The sequence below is a fragment of the Sander lucioperca genome, chromosome 1 (genome assembly GCF_008315115.2).
Source record: "Sander lucioperca isolate FBNREF2018 chromosome 1, SLUC_FBN_1.2, whole genome shotgun sequence".
Classification (NCBI taxonomy): Eukaryota; Metazoa; Chordata; class Actinopteri; order Perciformes; family Percidae; genus Sander; species Sander lucioperca.
The window spans coordinates 2328489-2337183 of record NC_050173.1 but is presented as its reverse complement, the minus strand read 5'-3'; positions in this window follow the sequence as shown (position 1 = coordinate 2337183).

Genomic DNA, 8695 nt, shown 5'->3' with positions numbered 1-8695 from the left:
TAGCATGCTTAAAAGGTTGTGTCAACAGATTGTCTATGGCTCTTTCCTGTATCATCATGACAATCCCCCAGTGCAAAAAAGCCAGGCCCATAAAGAAATGTTTTCCCAGTTTGGTGAGGAAAAACTTGATTGGCCCCCACAGAGCCCTGACCTCAACCCCATCCAACACCTCTGTGATGAACTGGAATGCTGATTTAGCCTGAAATAAATTGCCATTTTGTTTTACTTCAGTTCATGTTAGCTGATGTGTTGTTCTTATTTTGCTTGATTTCTCCCTGAACAAAGAGTAGTGAGTGATGGATCTGAACATTTTTTGAAATGTGTTGAATTTGTTGACAATTTTTGTATGTTGACTTACAACAACCTACAGTTCTGTCAATGTTACCCATACATCTGGCCATTTTTCTGCCACTTTCTTTCATGGCTGAAGCTAGGTAGTATGGCTGAGGTAGTAGGGCTAGGCAGTGGCGGCGGTGGCAGGATTTCATAGTACGCACAAAAATCGCCCGCCCGCTGAAGCTGTTTACTGCGCCAGAAATCAGCTGTTCTTATAATATTTATGTGTGTGTGCTCCTAGCGTACTTTTATCACATAATGATGACAAGATTATGAAAGTATTTTACTGAACCGTTTTGTAAGAGAGAGAGAGAGAAAGAGGTGGATGTGCTCAGAGCAGTCAGCGGTCGGCGAGCCTGTACGGACAGTTCCGGCGCCACTGGGGCTGGGGCTTGTCAAGGAGCTCACGATTCGATTTAATTGCGATACTTTGGGTCACAATTCGATATAGATTCAATGTTGGAGTCTCAGTCTCTGGATGCTCATGGTTTTGAAATGTTCCGTTTTTAGTTTTTTTTTCTTAGTTGTAATTTATTCATGGGTTCCTAGGAAGGTATAATAATGATAAGGAACCTTAATTGCTGATAGAAGGAAAGTGATCTAACTCATGATACTATATGGGGTAACTTATTGCATGTGTTCTCAATATGGGTGATTCATATGAAAGGTCAGGTGTCTCTGAAATGTCTATAGAGAATATGAATGGTAAAAATGTATTTCCAAAACCAAGGCTATTGAAAGGAAATACGATAATGTTTCCCCCCCAGAGCACCACCACCTGCAAGAACTCCACGAATCTGTGAAAATACAAAGATAGAGAAAGAGATATTAGTGGCTAAAGTACACATAAAATGGACAGAGGACTTCATTAGGAAATATAGGAAGATATTCAGCCCCGTGTCTGTTAGATCAAACTAATGACATCCCTGTGTGTACGCAGGAAGCCTTAATCTCCACTCTGAGCAGACTGGGAATTTAATCCTTGAGAGTCATTGTAGATGGCTGGCTGCGCTTGCCGGCTTTTCACTGTCAATTTTTTAGTCTGCACAAACATGAAGGAGGGTGTCAATGCATCACTGTGTCTCCATCAACCCACCCCCATTTCATATGCTATCTTGGAAGGGAAGGATGCAAGATACATGGAGGGCCTGTAAAGTAGATACTATGTGGACACCTACTCACAGAAAATGCTCTCTGGCACAATAACTATTTGTGGAGGATCTTGTGAAATGGATCTGCATCATTGAAAGCTGCACTAATCTTAGTTAGTTAGTTTTTTATCTTTGAGTTTGAGAGCTTTAGTCCCTTTCTTTCTAAGGGACCGTTCGGTATTTATGGAATGGACCACCGGAGAAAAATAGGGGAGGGTCATGTCTTTTTATTCTTTGTTGAGGGGAGGGTCATCCAACATTTTTTAGTCTGGGGGTTGGGGGTCACCCAACTTTTGTATTCATGAAAACAGCTACATTTCAAAGTGGCTTGTTTGGTGCATATTTTTTCATGTAGCTCTTAGTCTCAGCCCTCCTTCGCTACCAGATGGGTCTGACCCATGAGTTTGCTGGGGGGGCCCCCTGGTGGCTGAAATGGGTAAGTGCTTTGTTTAAAAAATGAGTGGAATAATTATATCTGGCATGACCAGATATTTTATAAATATCTTAAATAACACAAAACAACTAAATGGGGGTAGGTAATACATCAGATTTCATATACTGCTTTAGTAAAACAAATATTACCTGGCTGACGATGGGAGCAGCAGGACGCAAAAAACGAAAGTTACTGTTGCACTAGTCTGGACATTGACGTGCCAACGTTGCAATAAAGGTTTCCTAAATGCCATGTATATACATGTGATGTCAGCTTACTAATTGATTGCGGGTTTTGTGTAGATTTAGATTTGTATACGTTTATTCCACTTTGTTTAAACGGCGAAGTGGAGAGGCCTCGTTCACCTGTTTGGAGCTGGCTGGTGAATGTGACGCTCGTATCGGCCTTGCTGGATACACCGTGACCCTTTTTGTGGATCTACTGATCGCTGTGGATTACTTTTTTTCCGTGTCACTGGATTACGGCAAAATACGGATCTTTTTTCTCAACGTGTCTTAACGTTTTATGGTGTGACTGCGCTTCGTTTCTGCGTTTGGAGAGGCATCTCAACAGACTGTAGGTCCAACACTGAGTGTTCACTGTTACATTTTAGTTGAATTTAAGTGTCGGCGCATTCCAAGACAGCTGTGCCGCGATTGGATTTCATAAGGGCGAATTGTTAAATTGTTACAATGTAATTTTAAAATCTGCTTTAAAAATAAACATATATGTTTTGGAATATAATGTTCAGCTTTGGCAGCTTTACCTATATGCTAAAATATACAATGACGAAGCCTAGTGACAAGTCCATAGCAACCAGTGTTGAATTGGTTATTTCCCAGTGTCCTTTGCTGAATGGTCTCAATGTTTTATTGTTTTATTTCATGTGATACTAGTTTACTAGAGGAGTAACCTCGTATTTGAAGTAATGCAGTAATGCAGGAAGTGTGCATTTAGTTTCCATGCTTATTGTGTTTTCCCAACAATGTTAATGAGTAAATCTACTGAAATGACCACCACACCATAACAGAGGAGTGTGATGTGTAAGATGAGAAAGCAGAGGTTAACTTGTGTATGTTACAGCTGTAAAAAATCGAATGGCATCTGTACATCTTTGCTAAGCGCAAACTAGCACATAAGGGGAGGGTCATGCCACTTTTTCAAATCATTTTGGAGGATCATAGAAAAATTATTACTGGCGAGGGGAGGGTCAAGTCTTTTTAGCCTAAAGGTCCCAAAACTCCTCCGGTGGCCCCTTAAATAAATAACGAACGGTCCCTAACCCTTGTGTTGTCTCTCATCAACCATGACCTTGTGTCCGAAATTGTTGATTATATTTCTCCTGACGTTTTTGTCGCCTTTTATCCGATGCTTTTGACAAATTTTTAAATGTTTGTCACTTTTTTCAACGTTTTTATTATTTATTACATGGTCAATTAACATAATTTATACCTAATACATTATACCTAATTTTTTTGTTAGAGAAAGCAGAAATTATGAATTATTCTGAATAATAGTTAAGATCAGAGGATGCTGAGTGAATCACAGACTGGTTTATATCATAGGTTTAGCCTGGATATGGTTTTAAAACCATTTAAAAAAATGTTTTGCAAATGCTATAAATTTGAATAAATCACCCAAAATTCAACAAAAGTAATAATTAATTTTAATGTCTTTGTAATGACAACTTGACATTAACCAGGATGACATAACTGCGAAGAACTTATCCATACAACGTACATCCATGCATCCATGTTATTTTTGGGCAATTTGGTTGAACGAAACCCATATTTCTGATATATGAAACTTTGAAAACGGGTCAAATTTGACCAGAGGACAACACAGGGGCTAATGTCCAATCATTGGCACCTCAGCCAAGGACCGTGCTGGAAATAAGTATTTTATTTTAGCATGTCATCTTTTAGATTACTGTTTTATCGTCTCGATCCAGAAATCAATCAATCAATCAATCAATCAATCAATCAATCAATCAATCAGCAGAAAACAAAAACATACTCTAACTAAACTAAACTAAAAAACAAAATATGTTGTTTGTCATTGCCTTCCAAAGTGATCATTATAATTATTTTATCTGACATTTTTATATTTTCTAATCTAATCCACAACTGGTTAAGGTTTGGTTAGGTTTAAACTACTTGGTAAACTATTTAGTTAGGAAAAGTGTCAAAAGTCACAAACCAATTAATCCAATCTGACTGAAAGTCACACCTACATTTACAACAGCAAACTTTGGTGGCAAAATAAATCCCCACAAATGTGTCACATTGAGTTCCGCTTTGGTGAACAACCCATCTTGACATTGGCCTTGAAGGGGCCAGGCAGCTTGAGAGTACAAAACAGAAGCTATCATAGTTGTTCCACTTCACTCCACTGATTTAGCATTGCACTTCTATAACATTGTCCGTTCCAAGGTCAAATTTACTTTAGAGGAAATTCACTTTGAAATAAACCGTTCTATACAGAGCTTCCTCAGTTTGGAACCTGTTTTGGGCATGTTAGGCCTTTATTTTTATAGGACAGCTTAGACATGAAATGGGAGAGAGAAGGGGAATGACATGCAGCAGAGGGATGCAGGTTGGAGTCGAACCTGCGACCGCTGCGTCGAGGAGTAAACCTCTATATATGGGCACATGCTCTACCAGGTGAGCTACCCAGATGCCCAGTTTGGAACCTTTGAAGTTGAAAAAAAGAAGAAGATACAAATCGATGCAGCAGAACCAGAGATATTGTCTTTTTTATTCCACGCATTGTACTTCCCTGGCAAAGCCAGGCACCTACATTACCCACAATGCAGTTTAATCAGAGATTTGACTGTGTTATGCTAGTAGCAGCTAACGTAGCCCTGGACTGGTAGCCTCAAGTAGAAATGACGACCGGGCCTGGTAGCTCACTTCTTTCTAACTCCTTACCCACAGATTATTTTCATTTTCAAACTTGTAGTCTTCAGCCTCAATGATGCTGACTCAAGTGACATCACTTAAGGACATTTATAAGACTTCACACATTTCTCTCTTAAGCAATAAAAGGCTTTATAATAGTTTTTTACATATGCAGTAGTGGTTCCCCTTTAAGTGACCCTGCACTGCCGACACTTAAGAGGCATGGTTTGCAGACAGTTTTGTGGAGTCAATAGTACAATACATCTCTTTAGTAAACTGTGTAAACTTTAGGCAACTAACTGTCGGTTAGCAAGCTAGTTAAAGGTGCAGGAAGTGATGCTGCACGAAGATGGTTGATGTTTGAACTCAACTGCCAAACAAATACCCCCCTTCAGAAGCTCCGCCCCCAGATTCATAGACAGATAACTACTGGCCGGCTGGCACATTCACATGCTGCCTACCATAAACTGTTGCCAATTGGCTGAAATAGTGTTTTGTGGCTTGTGCACTCCTTTAGTTTCCATTTACACAGCTGTGTATTAACAACAGATATTTTTTCAGCGCACACCGAAAATAGAGAGCTAGGTGACCGTGAGGAGGTATTCACTGAATTTGACAAAGTGTATTGGATTGACATCACTTACTATACCTTTTAATGGAGCTAGCTTGAAGAGCTATGCTAGTTCAGCAACAAACCTTGCAAGTAGTCACCAAGCTTCCAACACTAGCCTATCTATTTTTGTGTGTGTGTGGTTTAACTTAATTGTGGGACTTCCTGGTTTTTGATGCTTTAACAATGCTATAGCTGCTTGTAATGCCATGCAGTTCAATGTTGCATAAGTGAGAGTTTTTCTTATTTTGTCATGCTTTTATTTAGCCAGTGGAGGGTTTTGAGCCAGTAACCTTTCAGTCAACCATTTGAGACCTTTGCTCAGACGGCTGGGTTAATTTCTCATTAATGGATGGCAGGAGTCAAGAGTGGAGAGAAGGCTTCTGTTGCATGCTTTCTGGACATATACTGTCTATTAAAGATGATGGTCTTTGAAAACCCTCATGCTAAAACAGTTGTCTGACTCTAGCGACACATGACCTGACAGGCAAAGAGCATAAGCGGAGAGGATAAGTGAGAGTGTTAATAAAATTAAATGTAGGCTGCAGCATAGATATCAACAAATACTTGTCACAAACATGCTAATTCAGTTGAAGTAATCTTGTTATGCATTTCCACCCTTTGCCAAATATAGATATTTTTTGATTAACTGCTGGATATGGCTTGACAGTGCAAAATAAGATGGCAAAACATTTTAAGGGATTTAGAGGTTCAGTAAATCTCATTCTTAACACTTCATGGCACAGCTCTGATCTTTACATTGCTGTCAGAAAAAAACAGTGTCTGACCATTTTTATGAACTTCTTGGGTAACACTTTATTTGACAGTACCGACATAATCGTAACATGACACCATCATAACTATGACATGACACTGTCATGAACGTGTCATAAACCTTATGAACAAGTCAAACGTTTATGACTTCTGTCATTAAGTGTCATTCGGTTTTTGTCATGACAAGTTGACATTGTTTGGGTTGTCTTGATTATGACAACTTGACATTAACCAAAGTGACATTACCAGAAGTGGTCTTGGTCATGACAAGTTGATATTAAATTTGTCTTGATTATGACAACTTGACATTAATCAAAGTGACTTTACCAGAAGTTGTCTTGGTCATGAAAAGCCTTGTTAAGGCTTGTTTTGTAACACGATGGCCAAGCTCAACACTCACACTCAGGAATTAAACAAGAAAGCAGTTTAATAAATGAACATGTACAGGCTTTCACTTGAAAAACATTGTACAGAAACAGTTAAATTAAAATAGGTGCATACGAATAATAGGTATATACAAATAAATTCTTTGAACTCAAGTGGTACCATTTTGATGTCATTAAGATATCATTAAGGATAAGACTGGCTGTCATGACACCATTATGACAGTGTAACGAATACATTCTTTGACCTCAAGTAAAGTGGTACCATTTTGATTTGTCATTAAGATATGCAGGATAAATGTAACCCTTATTACGATGTAGTAAGAATGTACATTTATGAAATAGCTTGTAGTAGTGTTATGTAGTTGATATCAGTGTGAATTTGGACCAGAATCAGAGCCAGAGAATTGAACATCAATAAAGAGACTAGGAAACCAGGATAAAGTTTGAGAAGTGTATTAATATACACATAAATATAGCATACATAAAGATAAAACACAGGTATGAAAAATAACAACTAAAATAATAAAGTGTGCACATAAAAGAAACCCTTTTCAGTTCTATGAGCTCAATTGTTCTTTGATGAGAGATTTCAGAGATGTTCAACGTTGGGGCCCATATGAGTGTGGTTTCTGTTTGTCCTACCACCATGAAGAAGGAATCCAGGGCAATCCGTCTAAGTTCAGAGTCTCGATCCTGTAGCTCGCCACCCAGCCAACTGAACTGGGAATCTCTAAACCCTGGAAATCTCTGGGATCTGAGGAGTCGATGTGATCCAATATCCCTCTGTGAACTGGACCTCCCCTGCGTAGCGTTTCTCAAATCTCCACCAACAACCTGACCTATAGATAAGGCCAAATAATTCCTCTCAATTACTATTCTGTAATAAAATCAATTTCTTAGGCTACGATGAAAATAGAATGAGGTAATATTTCAGTTAACCCATATCGAAATATCTAAATCTCTATTTAGTGGTATAACTGTTTCTTAGGTATCAAAAGTATATAAATCCCTTTCAGGTATTAACAGTACATTTATATTAATAGGCAACCTTTATACAAAAAATACATTTCTAATTCAAGTTGTATGGAACCTTAGTAACATTAACACTATCCTAAATATAATTGCATAAATTGCATGTAAACATCTCTCAAATTGTATTATTTTACCATAACTTAAAGGGGTGATAGAATGATTGTATAGGGTATTTCACACTGTTCCTTAAGGTCTCCTAATAGGGTATGGAACATTCGTTAGGCGGAAAATGTCCTGGTTGGTATTTTATGGGTCCTTATGCATCCCTGTGTTTTGGCCCTATTTGGAACGACAGCTTTTCTTCCAAATATGGTATGCTCATGAATATTTAGACGCTGATTGGTTGAGCGAACCACATACACACACACACACACAGAGCTACATGCACACACACACACACACACACACACACAGAGCTACACACACACACACACACACACACACACACACGCATGGAGCTACACACACACAGAGCTACGCACACACACACACACACACAGAGCTACACAGAGACGGAGCTACACACACACAGACACGGAGCTACACAAACAGACAAACACACACACTCTGTGACATGCCCAGACATGCCCAGGCGCTAGCCGTGGCTGCAGCGCGCCTAAAACAGCAGAGAGAAAATACAAAGTTTCGACACTTTCATTACAACTAGTGTTGTTGTAACATTACCCTTGGAAACTCCACCAAAGAATCACAACTCACCCTGTAGCTAGTCAGCGTGGGAAAATTTAGTGGAGAGTGAATCCCTGCAGGCACATCCTCTGCGCCGCTGCGTTAGATCCAAACTCCCGCTCCATTGTCCGATATACTGTACTTCAAAACTTTCTTCTTTCTAAAGTACACAGCGCAGAGCGTGTGTGTGAGATCCTGACAGAGCTCCAGCTCATATAGCAGGTCTGTGAAGGGGGAGAGGCTGACCGGGAAGGCATCAAACCCGGCCAGCAGCCGCCTGCTGTCACGGCAGATTGTGGAAGTCCGACACTGTCTTACCAAATTTGCAATTAGCCATCAATTTTCGTAAAACAGCCCATATTTGAGCTCTACATAGTTGATTTCTC